Source organism: Cydia strobilella, chromosome 9 (genome assembly GCF_947568885.1).
Source record: "Cydia strobilella chromosome 9, ilCydStro3.1, whole genome shotgun sequence".
Taxonomy (NCBI): domain Eukaryota; kingdom Metazoa; phylum Arthropoda; class Insecta; order Lepidoptera; family Tortricidae; genus Cydia; species Cydia strobilella.
The window spans coordinates 13,295,847-13,322,881 of record NC_086049.1 but is presented as its reverse complement, the minus strand read 5'-3'; the positions used below and the strand labels follow the sequence as shown (position 1 = coordinate 13,322,881).

General features: G+C 36.5%; 1 long non-coding RNA gene across 2 annotated transcripts in view; it reads right to left on the bottom strand.

The window, feature by feature from the left end:
- Positions 1–27,035, bottom strand: part of LOC134744343 (uncharacterized) — a 75,427-nt gene that overhangs the window by 3,192 nt on the left and 45,200 nt on the right. The window contains exon 1 of one of the 2 annotated variants that reach the window (XR_010128082.1): positions 14,843–15,350. The exons of the other annotated variant lie outside the window; for it this stretch is intronic. This is a non-coding gene — a long non-coding RNA (uncharacterized LOC134744343). Of the gene's footprint in view, positions 1–14,842; positions 15,351–27,035 lie in introns of those variants that run through there. 2 annotated transcript variants of the gene reach the window in all.

Sequence of the window (27,035 nt, the reverse complement as noted above, 5' to 3'; positions counted from 1 at the left end):
AAAGATTAAATTCAGTTCAGTTCAGTTTAAAAGAAATGGCTTCCATTAAATTTATATGATGATTTCGCCAATATTAAAAGTGTGCTCGTAAAGCATGACATTGTTCGATTGTTGCTTTTAATAAAGTAATAGCTGGACTGGGGAGACCGAGGTGAGTTGTGACAGAGGAGAGTTGTGACATAATCGATTTTTTGGAACCTATTAACTGTTAGCGAGCTCGCACCAGTGCGCGTTTGTTAGCTAGTAACTTGAGCTAACAAACACCCGCTATTGCGAGCTCCTTATTAGGTAATAGATTCCAAAACGTACTAGAAGAGAGGCCTATGCTCAGCAGTGGGCGATAAAGGTCTGATATGATGATGATGATGAGATTCCAAAAAATCGACGATGTCACAACTCTCCTCGGTTACAACTCACCTCGGTCTCCATTACTCATAGCCACGATGGCGATGGATTGCCAGGTGTTGACTAAAGAGTAGTTAAACGTGTTTCAAGATTACGTAATTCTTTATCAGCTGCACACTTCCACGTTAGTTCACTTCATAATAAGACTAATAAACTATCAATATTACACTTTAAACAACATTAATGAGACATGTTTATGAGTAGGCTTAATTTTAATGACAGATTTTATAGGGTTGTATTATTTTTTCTAAAGTAATACAAAAAGAAGAAACTAAGCACGGAGTCGGTAAAAGAAAAGATATAAAGCTGTTTTTGGCAAAAATTACATTTTTGGTACAAGCTTTTATCGCTGACTGTACTTTTCTTTCCACAGGAAACTAATACTCATCGAAACAATTCTAACAACCCCAAACACAATTCGTTTGCGTTGTTTTATCACAGAGTTCCCATGGCCGCCTCCTGTCTCCATCATCAGATCAGCTCCATGTCATCATAATATTGCATTGTCATTGATTTATATATGTATCCAAAATTTCAACTCAATCGGGAAGTGGGTCCGATACAGCTTCCAATATTTGAGCCACACTAACAGCAAGTTAAATAAAAACTTGTAATAAGTTTTAGGCATAAATTTCATTTTTCATACAAGCTTTTATCGCTGACTGTACTTTTCTTTCCACAGGCAACTAATACTCATCGAAACAATTCTAAAAACCCCAAACACAATTAGATTTCGTTGTTATATCATAGAGTTCCTATGGCCACCTCCTGTCTCCATCATCAGATCAGCTCGATAGTATCATAATATTGCATTGTCACCCGACTTACATGTGTATGCAAATTTTCAGCTTCATTGGAAGTCGGGAAGAGGGTCAAATTTAACTTGCAAGATTTGACCCGTACATAGTACATTGCAAGTTAATAAAAAGCTTATAAAAACACCGTAGGTACGTACGTACGGTACTTTTACCGTAGCAAGTAAAATGTCCATGCATGTTAGTCTAATATGCTCGTATCGTAAACTCGCCGAAACAAATATTACTCCGTTTTTAATGGTATTCATAAAGTTTATGGACCATGTTGGCTTAAAATCGTAAACCGTAGCAGCCTTTTAAAAATGTTTAAATAAAAACCATTCATGCCTGTAATCAGTGTAGTTAGAAGCAGTTTTCCGTTGTACACGCCGTGATAAAGGCTAAATAAAGCAATAAACATATATAACCATAGTGCCACGGTGGGATAGAACACACGACACTTTTCATTGCATGCAAATTGCTCGTTAGGAAGACAAATTCCTGTTTCCTTTTATGTAATTCTTTTTACTTTCCGTTTTTTTGTTTTGAATCTTTTAAGCATATTTTAAGAAGTGTTTTAGATGTACTAGCAACTGGTGGTAAGCAGGACATGAAAGGGCCGGGTTTAATGCAATTTTATCATTTTTTGTGAAGCCACCAATAGTACTTTTACGAATACTATGCTATAGTGACCATCATTAAGGTACAAACATAACTTTGCAGTTAATCCCATACACACGAGTAGCTACCAACTACAAATATAACTTTATCATTAAAGAAGTGCACAAATGTACAGTGTTATAATGTTTCATTAAAAATAAAGTAAATGTTTTCCGCATGGAGACTGTATAATCCATAGTTTTCCGGCCAATAATTGTCTATGTAAATATATCTTTAAAAAGTATACGTGACAGGCCACCTCTTTGTTTCATACATAGTTTCATATTCGTCTATTGCAAAACTTATCTAGTGACCTATGTATAATTACATGCAAAACTTTTTTTTATGTAGATGTTTTTTAGTAACGAGAACAAGGGTCTGACACTCTTTGATAAGGAAAAATAGTCTTATTGCCATTCCTATAAGAGGAAAGAGAAAATAGTGCCATGCTTTGTCCTTATCACCAACCGGGTGGCATCATAGGTAGGAGGCGATGAAGATATACCGAAATTTATAAGATTGAAAGAGAAAAAATCCTATGCTGGCGCGTCTATAACTACTTGTATATGTATAATGTCTATGAACGAGAAGTAGAACCAGGCATAGATAAGATATAAGTATGTTACGTAAATGTTCAATCCAAGATTTATGTAGCATGTCGTTTTAAAATGAGAGCGTAAATTCGATTATATGGGAGCGACTTTTTGGCGTCAGGTGACTTAACAGACCATTAGTGAACCTTGTATCTTCGCAATACGGTTTACAATTTGTCAGTAAACAATGGTACGGTGTGAATAATTCTTAAGGCAGCGTCATTTTCTTGACCACATAACGAAACCCTTTTAAGCTCGTAACACGTTCCCTCGCGTGATTGCCGGCTATCGGCCCATCTTAACGTTCTTTGAACTTAGCCGGGGCACTCAAAACAAATTCTGAACCGGTATACTAGTGGGGTCGACGAATACGACAGTACTCATATAAATATACTAGCTTTTGCCCGCGACTTTCGTCGAAGAAATGTCACTTTTGACACTGACATATTTTATCTAATCTATATCGTATGTAGACGTAATATTTGACGTATCTTGGAAAAAAATTCGAATGGGGCCGTTAGTGTACTTCAGGCTTCCATTGCTACCGTAGTTTGTTTTCATGATTCAGAATTCGCTAACTTTATTTTCCCCACAATAGAAGCTACTAGCGTAGTCGTGCTACGAACGGCTACGGCGTAGCGCAATTCAGCCGTTATGAAATTGCTACGAAGTTGTCCTATGCAGGGCTCGGGACCGGTTTTTTTGAAAACTCCGAAATAGAAAATATTTTTAATTAATATTTTATGCTTTTTACGTAGAACTGAATTATGTATATAGGTAACAACTTCGTATTATTAAATTGTCCAATTAAAAATTAAATAATAAACCAAAGAACGAAATAAAACGTAATAATACCGGTATTTTTTGTATAAAGAAAAAACTGGTTCCGAGCCTTGGTCCTATGTTTGAACGTGACGTTTACGACACTGAGGAATAAGATTTTTTTTCAACAATCACGTAAATAAAATCAATTCAAGAACCTAACAGTGGAGTTAGAGAAAAAATACTTCTATAACATTATTAATAAAGCTCATATTCCATTGAAAAGTATTGCAGCTTACGAACAATAGGTTATGTCTCACAAAGCGCTGATTGATTGTGTCGTAAGGTTAAAAATGCCTAACGTTTAACGATGATTTTTTATGGGCTCTATCTATTGTCAACAAAGCTTTTTTTGCCAAGAAAAATAAGCGTAAAATGTTTTACGAGCTTTCTTTTCTCCCTGAGCAATGAGAGTTTAATTTCAATTGTCAACATGTAGGTACACAATATATTTACAAGAATAAAGTCATTTGCGAAAGCATTAAGCTTTTTATTATTTTGTTATTTATTAAAGTAGTAATAATTTCATTTGAGACAAAGTGAAACTGAATTAATGTGGACTTATTTTTCTGTATATTTTTAGATAAAATAGATGTCATATGTTAAATAGAAATTGAGCAGTGTCCGCGTTTAGACTCTAACTAGCATCTTCAGCATTTATTTATTTATTTAATCTTTATTGCACAAATGAAAAACTTATCGTATAAAAGGTGGACTTAATGCCAAAAGCATTTTCTACCAGTCAACGTTAAGGTAAAGCAGAGAGATTGTGGGCGGTTCTACTGCTACTAACAAAATATAAAATGCAAAGCTAAATTAACATTTAACATACATATGCAAGACCATCGAAATATATACATATAATTATATATAGTTTCGAGCCTTACATATCAAGGTATATTTACAATGTCGCCATAAGATACTCTGATATCAAAGATAAATCCGTTTATGACGCTAAAGTACTTGTTAAGAAATGGCTAGCCAGTTTAACCTATGACGAGACAGAGAAAATTGTACAAATTAGAAATTACTAAAATATGAGATGCAAACAAACTGAATTTAATTATTTTTAGTTTACTTCCGATAGCTTGTAAATCTGTGTAGTTTTATAATTTTTAGTCCTAGTTAACCTAACATTAAGTAAAATTGTCAACCGGTTATAACACTCTTTGTTACAACTACCTACTGTTTTTGGTCCCCGCGATACAGGCGCGCCTAGTGCGGGTACCAAAGTTAATCTTACACGAATTGTAAACTCTTAGTTAATAAATATTTTTTTCATTTTTTTTTTTCATTTTTTCAATATAAATACATATACCGAATATATACAACATAATATATAAATTATAAAACTAAAACTAGGAATCCCTCATTTTATCAGCAAAGAAAGCATTCGTGTCAATCGTGGCTATAGTTGGTTAAAAAAATTGTCAGTAAATAATAACAAAAAAAAACCGGCCAAGTGCGAGTCGGAATCGCGCACCGAGGGTTCCGTACTTTTTAGTATTTGTTGTTATAGCGGCAACAGCAATACATCATCTGTGAAAATTTCAACCGTCTAGCTATCACGGTTCATGAGATACAGCCTGGTGACAGACAGACGGACAGACGGACAGCGGAGTCTTAGTAATAGGGTCCCGTTTTTACCCTTTGGGCACGGAACCCTAAAAAACTATACTGGTCCTTATCTTTTGGGTGCTAGTACTAGTGTAAGGCAAAGGTAGTATGATTATCTCTGTCTATGTTCGAAGTGAGACAGTCCTTTGACAAATCTCGTCGATTCTAGTTTAGAAATTTATTATGGTTTTGATTCGACCTTGACTATCGTCTTGATGATGGGCGCGCATCTTACGCACGACTCACTTAATTTCGCATGCATCAATCAGCGTGAGATATCTTCAAGGTCGTGTCAAAACCAGCTCAGAACCATAACATGTTTTTAAATCTGAAACGTGCTCCTTGCACAAGTACACAGGTATAAGTTAAGTACTTGAGAGACCGAGCTTTGCTCAGAAAACAAATAAATACTCAAAAATGCGCAAACATATAAAAAATACGTCCTTGAAGATAGGTCACGCTGATTGGTGCATGCGAAATGAAGTGAAAGAGACTTAGACGATCGTCAAGGTCGTGTCAAAACCAGTTCAAAACCATAAAATTGTGTCACATATATTGTAACTAGCCCTAGCACAGGCCCCGATCTTTTTGGGCTGTTACTGCACACTATGTCTTTAAACGCTGGCATAAATTAAAATGTATAATTAGAAATAGTGAAAAGTTTGTTGTATATATTTAATGAATAAAAAAAAATAACAAGTTGTTAAATCTGAATTGGGCTCCAGTATATTTCGCCAAAATACATATTCGAATATTCGATACGGCGATTTTCAAGGCTTAGTATTTCCGTGCATGAAGGTTTTCGAAGTAATACTCGGCATGAGATTTTGTTGCCTGAATAAAATGGGAATATTATATTTGCTGCATTATATGGATTATTGATGGCTGAACGAAAGTTTGATTTGTGTTTCAATTTAATATAATGCGGTTTCAACGTTACTTAGTTACACATTTATGACTTGGATCACAAGTCCAAATCTTGAGACAACTTGTTTAAAAAAGAAGTCTCAGTAAGCGGTCTAAGATCAATAGATCATTATATTTCAATAAAAAAGCACTGATTGCATAATCAACCTGCCATACTCGGCCAGTCCGTAAGCTGCCGTTCTCCACGTTACCATTAGGTCTTCGATCCACCTGATTAGATCCTTTCTAATAAGTACCTACATTATGAGTGCCTAATGATATGCGGTTAGCTTTCAAGAACTCTATTGCCCGATTGGATATTGGTTCATCGGGACATCTAGAAACAATGCCGAATTTAAGAGCAGCTAAATTAATAACTAAATGCAAACCTCAACAAAAGAGACCAAAAAACAGTGGATAGGCTGCGCGGAAGATCTTTAAATAAGTTTTTGACAAAAATTTCATTTTTTGTACAAGCTTTTATCGCTGACTGTACTTTTCTTTCCACAGGCAACTAATACTCATCGAGACAATTCTAAAAACCCCAAACACAATTAGGTTGAGTTGTTTTATCACAGAGTTCCTATGACCACCTCCTGTTTCCATTATCAGATCAGATCAGCGCTACAGGAAGTATAGGATATCGGTTCTATACGCCGCGATTACTGCCACAAATTAAATAAAAACAACGCTTTCTTTAACAAATCTTAAAAACTGATCTATCCCTAGGTAAATCTCCATGTTGGAAAAACGTGGGCGCGATCACAAAACTAATATAAACTACCAGGACGTTTGACGTGGCCCCGACTAGTTATACGAAACCTATTTGCATATGAAGGGTGCAATAAGCGCGTGTGGGAGGTTGTACAAAGCCCAGTTATACTAGAACCCTGTCGCTGTATGAAATTTATTACAAAACGGGGTATCTTTAGGTTGGATGATGATATTACAAGCTTACTGTGAAGCCGTGAGCGGTGTAAAGCCACATGTATTCTGGTTTAAAATCTCTTTTCCAGTTTTGTAATTGGAAATATTCATATCGAGCTCCTATATTCAACTACGGTGGTTATTTTAAAGTCCATTTTTGTATATTTGATTAAAACTGCCATTTGTACGCATTCGCATTAGATATATTAGTATGTTAGGTAGGTATATTTTCTGTAAAAATCGCATATTTACCTATATGGTTTGGAGATGGAAGGGTTACATAAGTGTAAAATTGTGACAGCCTAATCGGCTTAGCGGTTTTCTACATGGTGGCCCAGCATAGTACAATTATTATATTTAACTATGAGTTAGATAATCGCTTATATTAACAACTACTGTCTAGTACACATATAATCGAGTGATCAAAATGCTGATCACTATTTCTATTTTTATTGTCCAGGCGTTAGAGATCATGTAAGATATTATTAAGTGTTATTATATAATTTAAGTGGCTTATTAGCCGTTCCGATAGGTCTGACTCTGCCAGCCGATGCCACCCGCCAGCCGATTATGGTGGCGTGGCCGGGTGGCCTAGTGGTTAGGGCGATAGCCGCGTAAGCTAAAGATGTCGGTTCGATTTTTCTTTAGTACCTATATTACATCGATTTCAGTTTAGATCTTCTATGATCAAATATGACTGATACATACTTTTACGATAGTCCATCATTATTTATTCAGTATTTAGCGAGGTGGATTTGTTTGATTTCTTATGACAGATTACAAAAAAAAATTTACCTATTAAATAACATGATTGACTTTTTTAGACTTACCAAAATATCTAAAAGTATTTAGAAACTGTGCAAAATAAAAATCACAATTTATGCATTTGTTTTCTTAAAATATCACTGAACATTTACCAATGCTCATGTTAAAATCATTAGTGTCATAAACTTTCAGTGAAAGCAAAATGTGCGTAGCATATTGCATCACGGCTTTGTCTTTTATCTATGTCCGAGTTGCGGCTATGAATCCATTACACTCTACTACACAAGTACACAACTCACATTGAGGCCAATACTGTTTTGAGTTTAATCAGGTTTGATCTTATGATGAAACGATCTTAAGTCATGTCATCTCATCAGGCATCTCACGCGCATCAATAAGAAACGTAATGCCTTATGAGGCAGTCCTGATTGCATTTCGTGAAGACCAATCAGCGTTAGCTGCTCGCGCTGATAGGTGCACGTTAACTCAAGGTCGTATCAAAATAATATGAAAACTATATCAAATTTCTAAGGCAGAATCGGCATTAATGATAACCAAATCATGAACCGATACAGGTATAACTATTTGTCAAACAAGAGAAACTGTTATAACACGTTGTTTGTGAAAAACGCTACTTGTCTTTTTTTAAATGTTGAATGAGCTAAGTTTTTACTATTATTATTACGTAAGTATTATTAGGTAGTATTTAAGATCAGCAGGTAATAGGATATAGGTTATACCAATATTAAGGCCTAGATAGGATTTGAGTCGTGAGGTGTATGAAGATATGTACAAGGTCAAAGTTTTATTTAAAACTACAAGGTTAATTCAAAAACAAAACAATAGCTCCTGGATCTCGGGAGACTATACATCATCACTATAAAGCCATTATCGGTATTATAGCTAATATTAGTTCAGAAGAAATTGGAGGGTTTCTACGAGTACTACACGGTTTTCACAAAAGCGCAATGACCATTAGCAATAGGGTAGTTAACAATTTTTATTAATGGTATCAGTCGATCAGGTTTGTTTTGAGGATCAAATGTCTGTATGGGACCCATTGTCTTAAAGCAATACTAATCCACAAAATAAATGATGGTCAAAGTCTAGCATGGCCACTTTACTGAACAAACGCTCTAACACAAATGGCAACACATCATGACGTCAATGTGTCACTTTGCTTAGAAGCCGCTTTGCTTAGAAGCCGGTCCGATGTATGGAAAACAAGGAAATTGCAATTTTGTCGGTGAAATGTTGCGTTTATGTATATTGTTGCGATACAATTTTTTTTTATAAAATGTAAGGAATCGAATGGTACCGTTATTTTTTTTCCTATTTTAAAGTTAAAAAAAAAAGGTTTTTTTTTCGAAATTATGAGGTCCTGTATTTTTTAATTATTCCCATATATTTTTATTTTGTTTAAATTATATTTAATTACGGATGATTTTCGGACTGTCTATATACCTGACTCCATTATATTTTTAAGGGAATGGCTTTTGAGAGAGAAATAAAGGATATATTCATATTCGTAATATTCATATACTATCTTTGTGGCAAATGAGACTATTAGAGAATGAATGAGAGTAGTTGATCTGCTATTTTAGATGGTGTCTGTACATTCACTTCAACTATACAGTCACAGTCAACAGTCGAACAGTCGCCTATCGATCATACGCCATTAGGTTGTATCGCAGTACTGATGGGTGCAATGTGCTTATTAAAGTCACATTATGACAGGTGACAATCTAATATTATGGCAGCGGACAGCTAATGGCGGCTTTAGGAATTATTGTTTAATTTTTAAAAGTGGGTTAAGTAACAATTCTAGTTATGTATTTTAGTAAAGTAGTTGTAAAGTAAATATTTTATAGCCGTAAAGGGGCCCACTGACTATCAGTCCGCTGGACGATATCGGCTGTCAATTTAACAGTCCCGAACAACTAAAATTTATTAGGTATCAACTATAAAGGGTTTCAACTATCAACCCTTTATAGTTGATACGTAATAAATTTTAATTCATACAGCAAACAGCATATGGCAAACAGAGTGATTGTTAATGATTAAAACGTGGTGGAAAACATAGGGATAAGTATTTGTCCCAAATATGAATTAAGTTGGTCAAATGGTAGGGTAAGGACGCTTTTAATAAATAAGTGGTCCCAAATTAAAAAAATCTAGATTACACAAAAAATCTCATAAAATTATCTGTAATAATAAATGGCCTTATCAAATAATGAAAATTGGTCAGTACAATAAAATACCTAATTGCTTTACTAAATGATTGTTTTTATCCCAAAACTACATGGAGGTTTTGCAAAAGACTTGTATGGTATTAAATTCTTTTTCATATAAGTAATCTATCAGCTCCTTATTAATTACATTAGTAATATTTAAATTAATGGCAGATACAAGCACGGTGGAAGTTAACTATCGCGTGCGTTGACTGACCCAGATTTTAACTTTCATATGTTATGCTTAGAACAGTTATCACTTGTACATTCTGCATAGTTACCTCCAGGGTTAATGATGATTAGGTGGAGGGGGTAAGGTTAATTATTCATTATGAAAGTACAAGAAGTAATATAACAAAATTTTATTAAACATAAAGGACTTCCGCATTGCCTATTATTAATTAAACACAGTAACTCATCTTAAATATTTAACAAAATAGGGTGTTATGCATATTATAAGAAATTCTACAATAAATCGGAATACTAAGTAGGTACGAGCGATAATTAAACCCAAGGCAGATAAAAGTTTATTATAATATATGTGTCTATGGTCTCTAACTCTAATAAATTGACCGAAATTTATAACTATGGTTTAAAAAAGCCATGCTTTCGATACAATTGTAGGTTCACTCTTGTTAACACGCTTAAATAAACTTCACAACAAAATCTTGCAAGTCGAATTTAACTTACTTATAGCCCTATCGATTTAAAACTTTGATTTTCATATATAACGCAGATGGCGACAATCTGGCATCATCAAATTGGTCTGATTATGTAACGAGAAGATAGTCTAACTATTTGGGGACTACTAGTAGACAGACCCCTAGAGACTGTGCTCATATGATTCGTTATGACGAGTCCATTGTTTAAGTATGTTTTTAAAAATGAAATTATTTTCAAACATTGATTTAATGTATGCAAACATTAAAAACTATTAGATATACTTAAATTATTACTAGTCTCATCTTCCTCGCGGTGTCCCGGCATTTTGCCACGGCTCGCGATTCATAAGTTTTTACGAAAGCGACTACCATCTGACCTTCCAACCCAGAGGGTAAACTAGGCCTTACTGGGATTATTCCGGTTTCCTCGCGATGTTTTCCTTCAGGGAAAAGCGACTGGTAAATATCAAATGCTATTTCGTAGATAAGTTCCGAAAACCTCATTGGTACTCATTTCTGTAAATTTGTATTGACGTGGTGTGTTCCTGCAGCTGACTGTACGAGCTGGAGTTGAACCCGCGGCCTACGGATTGCAAGTCACACGCTCTCACCGCTAGGCCACCAGCGCTATTGGTTATGTGTGGTCTAGAGACAAAATTGTGAAAATTTTCCAGTTCTTTGTACTTAATGTTAATCAGGCTAAAGGCGGGAAAAGTAAGTCAAGTCGGGATATCTGAGAAAGGAAAAATATATCATCTGTTAATACAGTTGTCGGAAGGTTTTATCTTCGAAAGATATATACTCGTACGTCTCATATTGTGTGTAATAATTGTGTTTACTGACCCTTACATGTTTGGCGATTTAATGTTCATGGAAAAGTTCGGAAATCAGCTTATTTTTTCTAGAGCTAAGTGTGTTTAGATTTTTTAACAACATGTGGTTTCATTATCAATCAATGTCACGTGAACTCGACGTTTGTAGTATAGCTAAAGTGAAATCAGTACCTACATAAAATTATTTTTTACGTGCCCCGAATGTAGGTCGAATAGAAAAAAAAAACAGCCAAGTGCGAGTCGGACTCGCGCACAAAGGGTTCCGTACCATTACGCAAAAAACGGCAAAAAAATCACGTTTGTTGTATGGGAGCCCCACTTAAATATTTATTTTATTCTGTTTTTAGTATTTGTTGTAATAGCAGCATTATCTGTGAAAATTTCAACTGTTCATGAGATACAGCCTGGTGACAGACAAACGGACAGACAGACAGACGGACAGCGGAGTCTTAGTAATAGGGTCCCGTTTTTACCCTTTGGGTAAGGAACCCTAACAAAGTAACACTTTATAAGTATTCAAGTATGAAAAATAGGTGTCCCTTATTTTATTTATTACGAAATATAGTGATATACACCTAGAGAAATTAAATCTAATTCATTATAATTTTACGTAGGCTCTGAGTAATTTCTAAACTGGAAATGTTCAGCCTCAAACCAATGTGCTAGACTTGAAGCACTTGAAGGCCCGTAGTTGACGAACTAATAATATAAGTTTGGTCCAATTTTAAATTAGTTTTCATAGTTTGTTAAATTTTTATGGGAATTTATTTTGCTGTATGCTGTTAATGTTTTTTAATGATAGTTGTTTAGTTCGTATTTTATATTTATAGTGTTTATGCCTTCGCAACCATGCCTGAACCCGCCGGAGTTGCTGCATTGCCCTGTTTGCGCGGACGGGAAACAATACAAAGGTCGGCGGGGTCTCGCGATCCATACGGCTTACCAACATGGCACCCGTGTGGCTATCGACCCCCCGATTCCTAGTGCTTCTCAACCTGCACGGTCTTGCTCCGCCGGGGGCTCTACAGCGACACCGCCGCCAGCCGAAATATCACTCGCGGACATGCTAAGGCTCTGAAAAGAATACCCCGTGGTGCGCGTTTCACCGTCGCACGCTGCCTCACCGTGTGTGGCCAAGGTTGTGGGAGCATCTGCTCACGTTACAATTCAAGGTTTTACATGCTGAAAAATCAAAAAAGGCATCACTCACCTCCCAAGTGAGGACCGACTACTAGATCATCATCATCATCATCATGTCAGCCGATAGACGTCCACTGCTGGACATAGGCCTCCCCCAAGGCTTGCCACTCCGGCCGATCCTGTGCCGCTCGCATCCACCGAATTCCCGCGACCTTCAACAGGTCGTCGCTCCACCTCGTTGGAGGCCTACCGGCAGTTCGTCTTCCGGTACGCGGACGCCACTCCAGAACCTTCCGGCCCCACCGGCCATCAGTTCTGCGAGCAATGTGCCCCGCCCACTGCCACTTAAGGTTTGCAATTCTGCGAGATATGTCGGTGACCCTAGTTCTACTGCGGATATCATCATTTCTGATTCTATCACGCAGAGAAACCCCGAGCATAGCTCTCTCCATTGCCCTTTGCGTGACCTTGAGCCTTCTTATGAGGCCCATCGTTAGCGCCCACATCTCAGATCCGTATGTCATCACTGGCAACACACACTGGTCAAAGACTTTTGACTTAAGACACTGCGGCAATTTGGACGAAAAGATACTGTGGAGCTTCCCGAACGCTGCCCAACCGAGTCGGATTCGACGAGTGACCTCTTTCTCGAAGTTGGACCTACCTAACTGGACTGTTTGTCCCAGGTATACATAATCGTCAACAACTTCGAGCGCAGAGCCTCCGATTAATACGGGAGTTGCCACAACATGGACGTTAGACATGATCTTCGTCTTGTCCATGTTCATTTTCAGACCGACTCGTTCAGATACTCTGCTGAGATCAGCGAGCATCGCACTGCGGTCCTCCGTGGTCTCAGCCATGACTACGATATCATCGGCACTACTAGATATCTCTGAAAATTCTCATAATTCACGCTCAACTCATAATGGAACTCTGAAGGGAACGTGAGTGGTGCTGCCCGGCTTTTATTTTCTAGCGACGACTTGGCTGCGCACTCGGCTGCCACCTACGCCATCTTAAAAGAAAAACACCCAGTCCGTCCGTCCATCTTAAAGAATCTGGCAGCCTTGAAGAAATGGGAGGGCTCATTTCTTCAAGGCTGCCAGATCCTTCCTCCGTCGATGATCCCTCTGGTATTGTCACCGAAGATGCTGTGAGTCAGGCCATAGCTTCGTTCCCCAACGGGTCCGCTGGCGGGATGGATGGCTTGTCTCCTCGGCATTTCAAAGACCTGACTACGATGACGCTAGGCGATGCGAGGTCAGCCCTTCTCAGAGAAATAACAGCTAAAGCTTTAATCAACATGATGTTTTCAGACCGCGTAAACACAGATATTTTTCCTCTGTTATACGGCGCGAACCTGGCGGCATTGGCCAAGAAGGACGGCGGTACCCGCCCGATTGCTAACAAAGATCTTTAAACCTTGACAAGTAGGATTTGGCGTAAAGGGTGGCTGTAAGGCAGCAGTGCACGCTGCGCGAACATTCTTCAATCGTCCGGACTACGAAGTGTTTGTAAAAATAGATGTAAAAATGCATTTAAGAGGAAAGGGGATTTTCAATTTGGTCATTCACCCCATCATCTCTAGTCTCAACGCAAAATTCAATTTGTGGTACTTAGATGACGGCTCCCTTGGCGGAGACGCACTAACCGTCCTACAAGATTTACAATCTACATAGATAAATCGAAAATCGGTCTTGCATTAAATTTCACTAAAAGCGAAATTTTGATTGCGGATCACGTTCCATTGTTTAATGGAACAAATATATATACTCGTATATATATATATTAACAAATTTTAACGCAGTTTTACCTAATATTTTCGTTCATTCCAAAACAGCCCTCACCCTTTTAGGCTCACCAATTTTTTAAATGTAAATTAATGTTTTCAGTACTTGAGACCCAAATAAGAAAAACGGGATATCTACGTACCATAGTCGTTAACTTTGATTGTATTGCCCAGAAGTGACCTTTTTTATAAGGTGTTCGGACTTGTTCGCGTCTTTCCTGTGGACATCGCAAATTTAAAGGAATCTAGTTTTTTTTTTTGTCGGTACCTTTACAGGAGGGATATATTTTTTCAGTACTTGAGACGCAAATAAGAAAAACAGGATATCTATTATGTACCAGTCGTTAACTTTGATTGTATTGTTCACAGAAGTCTTTTTTCTAAAATTTGTTTGACCCGACTTTGATTTGAATACCAAATTAGTGTGCTTAGTTTAAATTGACACTTTATTTTAGACAATAACTTTTAGAATTATGAATGTACATTACGTGGGTAGGTTGAGTTAGGTTAGTAGTGTGAGAAAGCATTACCTTATGGGACCAAATTAACATACAACTATTTAATAGAAGATTCACTTATATAGATATACATACATTGGTATAGATACTAATAGATACATAATATATGTTGAACAAAAGTTACCTGAGTTTAAGTACTTTAATAAATATAATTATAAAGTAGGAATACTTACTGACTAACTTTTGCAAAACAAGGCCGTAGTTGTTAGGCACTTTATAATAGTCCAATGTTGAATACAACTTACAACAAACTCCATAATTACAAACAGATATTATGCACAAGTTTGCCTGCCTATTCACTTTTCGTTTAACTTCAAAAGCTGCACAACTTTACATTGAAAATACCCGCCAACAGTCCGCAAACAAGGCTGAATTCATGTTGAAAGGGCATTCTGCAATACAAGCCCGATAACTAGGTATCGATAACAATGCAATAGTTTATTAATCAATAAAAAATGAAGGCCGTAATTTGCCGAATACATGACAACTTATCAGCATTTCCAACTTATGACAAAGTTAGTGAGACAATGCAACTTTAAGGCACTTGCTGGCTTATCGACTCAATTCGTAATCGTAATCACACACCAAAACCGCGTTAATGACGTCAGCTTTTAATAAAGAAACAAACGAGCACGAATTTATGCGGCCGGCAAAGTGATCCGTGTTCGGGTCGCAGCCAAACCCATAAACCTTAATTAGCCCACCATGTACCATTTGATTTTGGGTTAGGACACTTTGAGCACTGGTCGTTTTTAAAAGTTATCTGTGAGCGAGTGCCTGCGTCGGCGTGCGGCGCGTACAGTGCAGTGCTAGGGCCCGCGCGCGGGCGCTGTCTCGGCGGTGTTGCCGCCGCGCCGCCTCAGCCTCGACTGCCGTCATGGAAATTCGATTTTTCTGACGTTTCCTCCGCGCCTTGCTTTGCCACGATCGAACTGCACGCCACACTGAATCGCCCGCCAATGATTTTGCACGATCATTTATTCTAATAATTTCAGTTGCTTTATGCCAGATTTGGGAAAAGACGGGAGGAATTTTAAAAGAGGCCTGAGCACGCACAACTTTTCGATCTGCGAAAGAGATATGTCTTTTGGTTTGACCTTGGTGTTTTTCGTATCAGTCGGCTCGCCTACCTAAAGGTACATGGTGGTTTTGGCAATACTGGGCAATAGGCATTGTTAATTCGATTGGACGCGTAGCTACTCGGTGAATTTTTGCAAACGGAATCATGAGTTGGCGATACTTGGAATTGATTCACAGACAGTGTTCTATCTTTAAATAGCTGTCGATAGTGTCGAATATCGGAAATTACTACTTCCCGCAAAGAAGTCTAAGTTGTTTGAAGATTAAAGAGGTTAGTGATTTATCGAAAACATAGGTTTGATGAATAAATGTTGTCGCCTAGATAATAGGTTAGTAGGAGATACGTTATAAGAAATATCTAACCTTATCTGTTATCAATAAGAAATAAATGATAGATAATATTCACACAAACAAAGTTCTGTGCTTGGATAGATGACGCTTTAGTTTGATATTTTTGTAGAAAAAACCGCCCAAGTGCAAGTCGGACTCGCGTTCCAAGAGTTCCGTACATTACACAATTTAAACAATGTATTTTTATGTGAAACGTGAGTGAAATGTCTTTAAAAACCCGTAGGGGTCGGATCAAAAACTAAGTTATTAAGTCCGACTCACGCTTGACTGCACATTTCTAATAGGTTTTCCTGTGATCTAGGTAAAGGTGTATTTTATGTATTTTTTTTTAATTTTAGACCCAGTAGTTTCGGAGATAAAGGGGGAATTGTAATTTTTTGCCTATTTTCTTGAATAACTTCTAAACTGTTTATCCTAAAATTATAAAAAATATATATTTGAGATTATCACAATGATCTCTTTCATTTCATATGTAACACGATATAGTTTGAAAAACTTCATTTTTTAATTTTCTCATTCACCCCCCAAAAGTGACCCCCTTGTTTAAAATTCATTTGTTTACGTTACATGATCGTCTTTGGTTCACAAACTTACATATGTATACCAAATTTCAACTTAATTGGTTCAGTAGTTTCGGAGAAACTAGGCTGTGACAGACGGACAGACAGACGCACGAGTGATCCTATAAGGGTTCCGTTTTTTTTTTTTTCCTTTTGAGGTACGGAACCCTAAATATTACAATTGATACCTACCCAAGAGTTTATGAGTCCCCGGCAAGCTCGGCCGAAATTCACCTTCTCATACAAACGGAGTTTCGTTCTCATTTTAAAACTACATGTTGGATTTTATTGCTTTTTCCCAATAAAAAAAGAATACGGGTCTCCAAAAAACATTTTTTGTGTGTCCCCCCCCCCCCTCCTCTAACTTTTGAACCATGGGTCCAAAAAAATATGAAAAGAAAAACGTGAAACAAAAGCCTAATAAATACTTTTTATGAAAACTATAGCGAACATGATCGATCCAGTTGTTTTTCAGTTGTTGCACAAAAATCTTTTTTTCTTAGTAAAAAGACGTACAAAGCTTATGCTTGTAATGTACATAGAATAAAAGTGTTTATTTACATGAATTACATGATACTTACTAATACTTAGTTTGGCCTATTTTGACAGAAAGGTAACAACTACGAAATCCTACGAGCATGGCCCGACATGCTCTTGGCCGATTTTTATTAATATGTAATTTTTTCCTCTGTAAGCACATACCCATTAACCCATTGTTAAGGCCCAGGAACTAATTTTGTTACAAATTTTTGTGTTACAAAATTTCAAAGTGCATTTTACATCTATACCTACTGATAGTGTTTTTTTTCTATCAAGCGAAAGTCAAAAACTCAGGATTCGAATCGATATACAGTCCCTAGAGAAAGGCCTCATGATTAGTAATTTAACTACTGTTTTTATTTTACATCACTCAAACAATAACCAGCAAGAAAAACAATAAACATTTTTCTCAAATCACTTCGACTTTCAGTTGCCAAGTTTCAGGTATTTTAAATTCCACATTCTCTTAAAAGAGTGCAGTTTGAGGCCAAAGTTGGATCGTTGTAAGACCGAGGACTGAGGCCAAATGTTCACGCCCCGGCCAGTACTCTATTTCTTGAGCCTAGGCGAGGATTCGAATCCAAAAGGCCAAGATAATTAAGACCTCATCGTCCATAAAGTTTTTGATTATTCAAAGGTCTTATTTATACTGGTTACCTTATTATGACGTTCACCTACTCGGTGCCATTTTGACATAACTATCGCTAACGGCTTTCCATGCACTTTGGCATCATACCAGTGTGTTAAAAAGGTATTTTCACAGATAATTAGCTGCCTGACAAATAAGGGACGGCAATGTTTTGCAACTATGGTTATCGAAATTAAACTATCGTGAGACATATTGTGTGCACGGAGTAGAGCCGCCGCGAACACTCGTGCCTGAGGAAGGGCTCCCGAAGAGTCCGAAACGTCGTCAAAAGCGACTAAAAATAATAGTAAGTGAAACCGTAGTGATCTAACTATGGTTATGTTATTCTATGTGTGTCTGATTATTTCCTTTCATGGTCCAGGACTGCCAAGATGAATAGCTAAATTATACCTTGTGACATTAACAATAAAGTTTGTTTCTCTCTATCTTTCTCTTTGGAAGGTACTGGCCCAAAAACTTATTGGATTTTCATATTTTTAGATGTAAGGCTCCGTCAAATTTACTACAGACATATAATGACAAAATTTATGTTCTTAATTAATAAGTTTCTTTTTGTAACGCAATCCATGTATCTAATTAAACTTTTTTACAGACGCTTTTAAATACCCCGCTAGCCCGCTACTTCCCTCGCTCTTTCCCATACCACTCTTCGAGTATGTGGCCGAGGTAATATACATGTTAATACGTAAGTAAACAAGAAAACAAAATACGATACAATTCAATGTCATTATAGGTAGGTACGTTGCATTGACATGCTAAAATTAAACCAAAGCTTAGTAGTATAAGTAAATATTTTCCAATCGTTGCCTACAAAACAAGCTAGGGTGCCCAGCCAAGGTGACAATGTCTCTCTTTCGTTAGTGCGACAGTGACAGTTGCGTTTCGTTCGCTACGGAGCGTAAACGATTAGCACGTTGGCTACGCACCCAGAGGCATTTTTATCACTTTATTAAATATACTTACTCCCATTTCTCGAACGGACCGCATGCACTTTCACTTCACACTCAATGCAAGACTTATAATAAAAAGGGCACATACGCCTTTGTAATAAAATCAGACATCGCCTCTTCTGACCGCCGAAGTTGCATAAATAAAGCGTGGTTTCCAGTTCAGCTTTATTGCATAGTTTTCATAGAGGTATTACTCAAACCGTTTATGAGTTTTCACGGCATATTTGATGCGCTATAAATATTGGAATAAAAATGTAAATTGCGAGTTGCAAATTGATGAAATTAAGCATTGTAAACAGTGGATTTAAAATTGGGATTTTTTTAACATAAATTGCTTTTTAATATGGATAACCAACCAGAACCCTACTAAGGCTGCGCTATCTAGTCTCACGGATCTAGAATGACGCTTACGCTTGAAGATATTTGAAGTGTGCAAAAGATAAGCCGTCACATAAATATAAAAGCTCCATAGCGGCCGCTAGCGGCCACTTGAATGTACCAAAACGTAAGCATAGAGGACTGAAAACTACGAAAACCTGTATTCAGGAGATACCGTGGGGTTATTATACTCGTATCTTGGAATATACTATTACAAAAGCAAATAATTTTCGCAATCACATAATACATAATTTAACAATACCAATATTCTTCAAGTTTTTTAAATGTTTTTATTATTAGCTATCGCGTGCTTAAGCTACATTCATTCATTCAATACTGTTTTTGCGATTAGTATTACTTTGTGTAGCTGTGTGTGTAATCATTCACCTCAACTCTCTTGGCGATAGGTACACTAAAAGTAATGTCAAAACATTATAAAATCAAGATCAGTTTTACAAAGTCTGAGTATCTCGTGAGGTTTTATTTAGACAAGAACTGCGAATTTAAAGCCATGCACGGATGTTGACGAGAAACACTACTGCTACTAACGAGCGTGCTTCAAACCTTTTGCTGTAAAAAGGCGGCTTCACGTTATAAAAAGAAGGTAGCTTATTTTAACAAGATCTTAAACCGAGTATTAGGGGGATAGATAGACACAGCTTAAAGAATAACAATTGAATATAGAAGCATATAACAGGTAGTCATATCGCTAAAAAGCAATCTCCTTTGAACAGCGATAGTATTTTGGTAGCCATTTTGGCACAGACATTAGCTGAGCCATTTTTCCTTTAAATTGGTTTGTAAGCATTATCATGTACTTTTAATTATTCGTCTTTATTTGTCTTTCATCTTAGGTTAGGGTATTTATAGTATGGATATAAAACTAAAATATAAAAGCATTTACAAAATAATGCAGAAAATATATAAACACATTATAAAAACCTAACCTAGGGTGCCGCCGCGGCACCGGGGCAAGGCCCAAGCTGCCGGTGGTCAGGGCCGCAGAGTGAGGAATCGACGTATTATTATTATTATTTGGAATTTGAACCTTGAAATGTTCATATCCGTACAATATTGTAAAACAAAAGTAATAAATCTGTACTCGAGTCCAGTTACATAATATTTCATCAGAGGGCTGTTTGTCCCACACGACACTAAAGCAGTTAACAGCAGCACCAGTCAATCCGCTGTCTAGTTTACAGTGCCGCCGGGCCTTGGAGAACTCTCTGGGTCTAGCAGTGAGGTAAACAAATTTAAACCCTATTGGCAGGTAGAGAAGATGAATTTTACCTTGACAGTAGAATGCTGTAGTTGCATTGTTTCAATGCAATGAGGCTAATTTAATATGTGTTGCGAATTGATATGTGCGATATGACGTTCTAAGGAGGTGGTTCACATGCATTTGTGCCGTCTTATGTTCACCTGTTAATTAATTGTCGCTTCGTTTAACTCGTTCTCTACTAAGATTAGATTAGATATATTTATTTCACAACATATGATTACAGTACAAATTACATTAATGTCAATTTAAGTAATGTAAGTATGTTAAGGTCGGTATAGGTGGTATAGGATAATTAACATCGGAATAAATGGTACCAGCGTTCTTCGTTCACTAAGCAAATGACACAAAATTTATGAAGTATCTAAAACATCAAATCAAAATCAGATTGTATTTAGGTACTATTTATGCATTTTTATATTAAAAAATGCTGCGAGATTCATACAGTAACCACAAAAAACTAGGTAAATAAATAATTCGTTCATTTACTTTACTAGCCCTTTATTACTTTACCCTGAGAAATTCTCGCTGTTAAAGTTTAAAGAACAAATAGCTACATTTTATAACCATTTCCTGCATTCGACATCTTTTAGTTTAGAAATTGAATTATGTTGCACTAGTTTTTGACAAATAAATGGAAATTCGGCTGTGAACTTTGGCAGAAACGTAGTTTTGCAGTTGAGAAATTGTTAAGCACTTTTCTCATTCGCATGATACACCGATTTGTTTTTATTTGAAGAAGCTTATTGAGAAATACTTAAATAATATTATATAAACTGAATTCAACATCATAGCATCACGCCGCATCGCGTCGCAAAACATTTTTGTAATTCTCTAATTACAAAAATGTTTTTCGACGCACTAAGAATTAAATCTACAAGTATGACACGTTTCGACTTCGAAACCATAAACTGAATGTAACCATACAAAGGGGCGTATTTTAGAACGTGGAATTAAAGTGTTTTTATTATGAATTATATACAAATACTATTAGATGCTGGCACTTGCTTGCTCTACAACAAGCAGCACGCGCGTTAAATTACTATAGCAATTACCGAGGCAAGTCGGATCACAGGGCGAATCGGATCACGATGAAAAATCCGTTGATATCTGAAATATTGCATCCTTTAGCCTGCGACGTCAGTCGTAAGAAATAGTTTAAATATCAACAGATTTTTAATCTGATCTGATTCGCCCTGTGATCCGATTCGACTCAGTCCAACCTACAATACGGATATTTTTTGTATAAGTATGTGTAAAGATAATAAAATAAAGATGATTGTTAACTGTCGGGAAAAAGTAATGTATTGTGGGAACTAAGAATAAACATTGGTTTTACCTATTTAAATTCCATGTTTAACACATATTAAAAAATTAAAGAAAGAATAACGTACCTACTATAAATGTGTCTTAAAAATGACGCACTATTTATATACGAAAAGAGTTAAAATAACATCGAGCCACGCCTGTGTACAAAGGCCTTAAGAGTAACACAATGCACTTCAATTTAGGCGACAAAAAGCATTGAGTGCCGGAGCGACGCTGTTCCATTTTGCCAGTGCTTTGTTAAAAACAATTTGTCAGATCGCTTCGCTCGCTCGTTACTTTCAGTTTATAAGCGGCCCGCTTTGTTGAACTAAATAGTTACGGCACCGTGTAAGTACTAACAAAAACTGCGTACTTTTTGCTTTGAAAATACTTCTTTGAAAACAGATACGTCTGCTGGTTTAGATGCTGTCATCATATAATCCTTCTCCCTAATTTAACTTGTCCCTTTAACAGACTTTTATATAAATGTGGGTAAATTTACCGTGGGTATATTAACTATCGTCATCATCATTTGAGATATCACAGCGGCCGCCGCGGGTGGGCTTTAACCTGCTCAAACAAATCTCTCCAGACCATCATCAAACAAATCTATTCGTGGCTTTCCTTCTCTAACTTGTACCTACTAATATATTATTAACTATACAGAGGTTTATACATATTTATGTACAAAGGGTGCAAGTGCCCAAAATTACTTGTCATATTGACTGAATGACTTGTCCTGCTGGATTCTCCGCTAAGGATACACACAACGACCTGCCATTCGTGGATTTATGGTTTGATGTTATTTTGTTATTTAATGCTTAGCTTCAGTTTTTCTGTTACTCTAAAAACCAGCATCGTGACATGTGCCACGACTTACGCTGAGTGGCATCCTTTTTTATGTTGTTTTCTTTTTGTTATATTAGTGTTTTTACTATGTGAAATGTTTTATACCAAATAAATCTTTATTTTTTTATTAATTTAATTTTGAATAATTCTCGGGGGCTTTTAAACGTAGCATATTCTGGTTTTTGGTTGCTGCTCCTACTGGTCTGCCCCAGTGACTATCGCTTTTATAGGTCATGTCTCATTATCACTTAATTTTGGCAACTCTTCGATACCTACATTTTTCTCGTATTCTCGCTTCACTCTCGTTTAGCTAAAATACCTTTTAGACGTGAACACTTTCATTTCCAGAATGCCGGTAGGTACATTTTATATAGGCCAACAGCGAAAGTGTTAACCTGTGAGCTGTACCGCCGTGTAGTACACGACCGCCTGGACCAACGCCAACTCTACTTAAGTAGCTCGGTAATGTAGCAGGCCTGATAGCTTTGTAATTTCCAACATGAGCTTGGATTTTGTGCTTGGATTTTAGTTCGAATTTGACTGGTTAAATAACAACTGACATGCGATATGCTTAGTGTTGTTAAAAGACTAGTCTTTAAGACTTTTGAACCTTAACGACTCGCGAACCTTTAGGGCTCAAGCTTTAAAAGCTAGAGCGTTAAAGGTTTGCTCACAAAGCGGTTTAGAACCTTAACGACTCAAACTTTTTATGACTTGTCAAAATGAAGTCTTTAAGACTCGGGCCTCATAGGGAACTCTAGCTTTTTAACTTAAGCTCAAGCCCTCGAACCTTAAAAGCTTGTGTCAAGCTTAGAGCTCATACGTTGAGCTCTCTTTGCAGAAATTATTTTTGTGTAGAGAATTAACGAATATTATAATATACCTATCTATATCGGAAGAGTAACTTAACATCAGTTAACGCATTTACTGCCTGCAACGTATACAGGGTGGACCATTTAGAACAGTGATTCCGTTGCGTATGTACATCTAGATACATTTTCTATGAAACTATATTTTAAAATTTTCCCGTTCCGTTCCGTCCTATATGAGTGAGTCATAAGAAATAAAAATAAAAGTATTTAAAAAAATATTTATTACTTAATTAAGACTGGGTGATTACTTGAACCGCTTGAACGTTTTAACTTCAACGTTTCACAACACATACCTATTCATACCAAGTTTCAACTTTCTAGCACTAGTCACTGAGCCAACCCGCGGACTGACAGACAGACGAACGTGGCGAAACAATAAGGGTTCCTAGTTGACTATACGGAACTCTAAAAACGCGATAAGTCATAATTATCTTTTTCTGTTTTTCCCTATTTCACAAAAATGTATTAAATTTCACCCTACCCTATAGCATAGGTTGATCTTATTTGTTATAAGCTTTTACTTTTTGCTCCAAACCTTTACTGCTAAAAACCTTACAGGCTTAAACCTTCAAAGCTTAGGAGGCTTTAAAGCTTGAGGCCAAAAGACTCGAGGTTTCTTTGCTCGTAAGCAGCAACACGAACTCTTAGTTCGAGTCGTTAAGGTTCCGAGGCTTTAAGGTTCGAGGCTTCAAGGCTCAGCAGTCGCGACTCAAGTCTTGTAGTTTATGCCTCAAAGCTTAAATCCACAACACTAGATGTGAAGTAAAGTATTGCTAAACGGTTGGTTAATTCGCTGTTGGCTCTTTATATGCTTCATGTGGCAAAGCAAAGGTTGCGTACTGATTTGCAATATGTATAGCATGTTGTTGACATTTGTACTTGTAACTGCCCGCAAATTCAGATGATTGGAACTCGTATATGCTTTTTACATGCTTTTTCACCCTAAACTTTCGTCCCCCAATTCACTTTCTTAAGGGACGATTATCAGGATGAAAAGTCTTCAAGTCACCTACACCCGTTCAATAACAACAAAGAAAGTTTTACGTTTAAATATAAATTACTGCATTCTGAGGAAGTAAGTTACTTTCAAGAATACAAAAGCACAAGAGGTTATCACTCGTTTTCATTTTATCATTAGATCTGTACCCGCCTATCGAAAATACATACAGCATACATCCCTAATTAAGGAGAATTTTATTATTACATTTATTGCTTTAATCCTATGTAATAATTATGAATATACCCCAGTGAAGCTCATATTAATTATGGATCTCCCAGTAATCAGAATCGTGTTATGTTAATGTTCAAGTATCAAACCTATGTAACGACCACATCTGAGATCCAGGATCCGAGGATCAACATTTACGTGAATTAGGTACGCAGTTTAGTATATTGGAATTAGTTGCATACCTAATCGCATGGGATCTGGCTTTTAGGTTCTAGAGTATACTGTAGACATTTTGGTACTGGATGCAGACAACTGGCGCCGCCGCCGTGGCATTAAATATTTAGCACTAATCACACACGGGCCTGAGTCTGCGAATAATTCAATTAACACTTAGGTGCGATATCGATGGTTGGGGGCCTAGGTTAATCTTGATACTATAAACTCTAGTATAATATGACGTTGCTTTCCTTTAGACAACTAGACCGATTTTCATAATTATTTTTTGATTCGGTCCTCTTGCCGAAAATTATTTTGCCGAATGTCATTTCCCAAACAATTATTCGCATAATTTCATTTTGCCGAATGATCATGTGGCAATATTTCGTATTATTTCCCAACAGTTCGTTTTAATCAGGATCTTGATTTAAATCGTATGAATTCTTCAAATAATATAAACTAGTGATTTTGATATTTTATAGTAATTCATAACTAAAATAAATATGCGTCCATGTGTTACACGAAATAAAAATATTCATTTATTCATTCATAACTGATGGACAACATTTATATAGGTAAAATTATGGCATTCTTAACTTATTTTTGAAGTCGGTTCTCTTTTGTTAAAGACAATTTACAATGTAGGTAAAATGCCAGTTAATTACCAGCACCCAGTAATATTAGGTCTGGACTGCAGCCAGAGAACTAAGTGACCGTGAAATTCGAACAGTATTAAACTATCTTCTTTGAAAAACGACTTGAAATAGCTAGAAAATTCAGTCTCTTACGGCCTAAAGAAAAACTATCAAGTATTGTCTGGTTTGATTGGATAGGTGTTTTATTTTAATAGGTCTGTTAAAACTTGTAATTAGTCGTTAGATTTTATTTTTAAAATGTCAAAGCTTTTGTTAGAAATATAAACTTTTATCGTAAGTATATAAATATTTAATAAATTAAAGCTCATACACCTACATAGAACACGTTAGGTACATAGAAATGATAAAAACCTGTAGGCACGTAGGTTCACTCATAACATGATGTGACTTTACTCCTTTCATTATGAACCCCACTACTACCACGCCAAATGAACTACATTTTGTCGGATAATCCTCATAATTAGCTTCTTTCCATTGAAAAGCCGCTTGAAGGTTTCATATCAAATTCACACAATACGGGATTGCAACTCTTGAAAATATCGGAGAGCAAATTGGTGCTTTAGTTTAATAGGCTTAAGGAAAGTCTGCAAAGTAAATTGGAGTTTTATTATGTGATTAAAAAAATTGACTTTTAGTTATTGACTAAAGTAGATGAAAAAGCTTTTTGTTACTGAATGAGACCACTCACTGTAATGGTTATAATCATGTGCAAATTAGCAAGAATAAAATATTTAGATTCAATGAACATCTGGATTTGTACGTTGATATGTCAGAGGAATCTTATTAGTTGTGGGGTTGACCTGACATATGTACTTAATATAAGGACAATGTACAATGATGTACTAACAAATAATAACATGAGAAGTCTTTTTTGTTCTCATAATTATAAATCCTACCCAGGTAGCAAAATGACGTCAGCGACGTCTTAATGACGGCATTATTACGTCATAATGACGTCGCTGACGTCATAATGACGTATAAATGCTACTGGGGTACAAATGCGTCACACGCAAGCATCAAATGAAAAAAAATTGTAACAAGAATCATGTTACACGTGTTGACTCAAAATAAAATGAAAACACGCGTGCCAAATCAAATCAAAATATAGGGTTCAGTGATACTGTAAAAAACGTGTTTTTGTTGAAACCAAACGCTATTTACATCAATGCCGGGGCCGAGGTTTATTCAATAGCATTTTCATCACAAACATTACTGATATCTAGTTAAATCATATAATTTCCTTGTCTCTCTCCTTTCAATAATTACTAATCAATCAACACAAAGGTGATTATAAAATACCATGAAATTTTCATACATTTTGTCATTTTGTTACATAATATAACGAACCAGATCGATGATCAAATGACATGAAATATAAAAAAACCGGCCAAGTGCGAGTCGGACTCGCGCACCGAGGGTTCCGTACTTTTAGTTATAGCGGCAACAGAAATACATCATCTTTGAAAATTTCAATTGTCTAGATATCACGGTTCATGAGATACAGCCTGGTGACA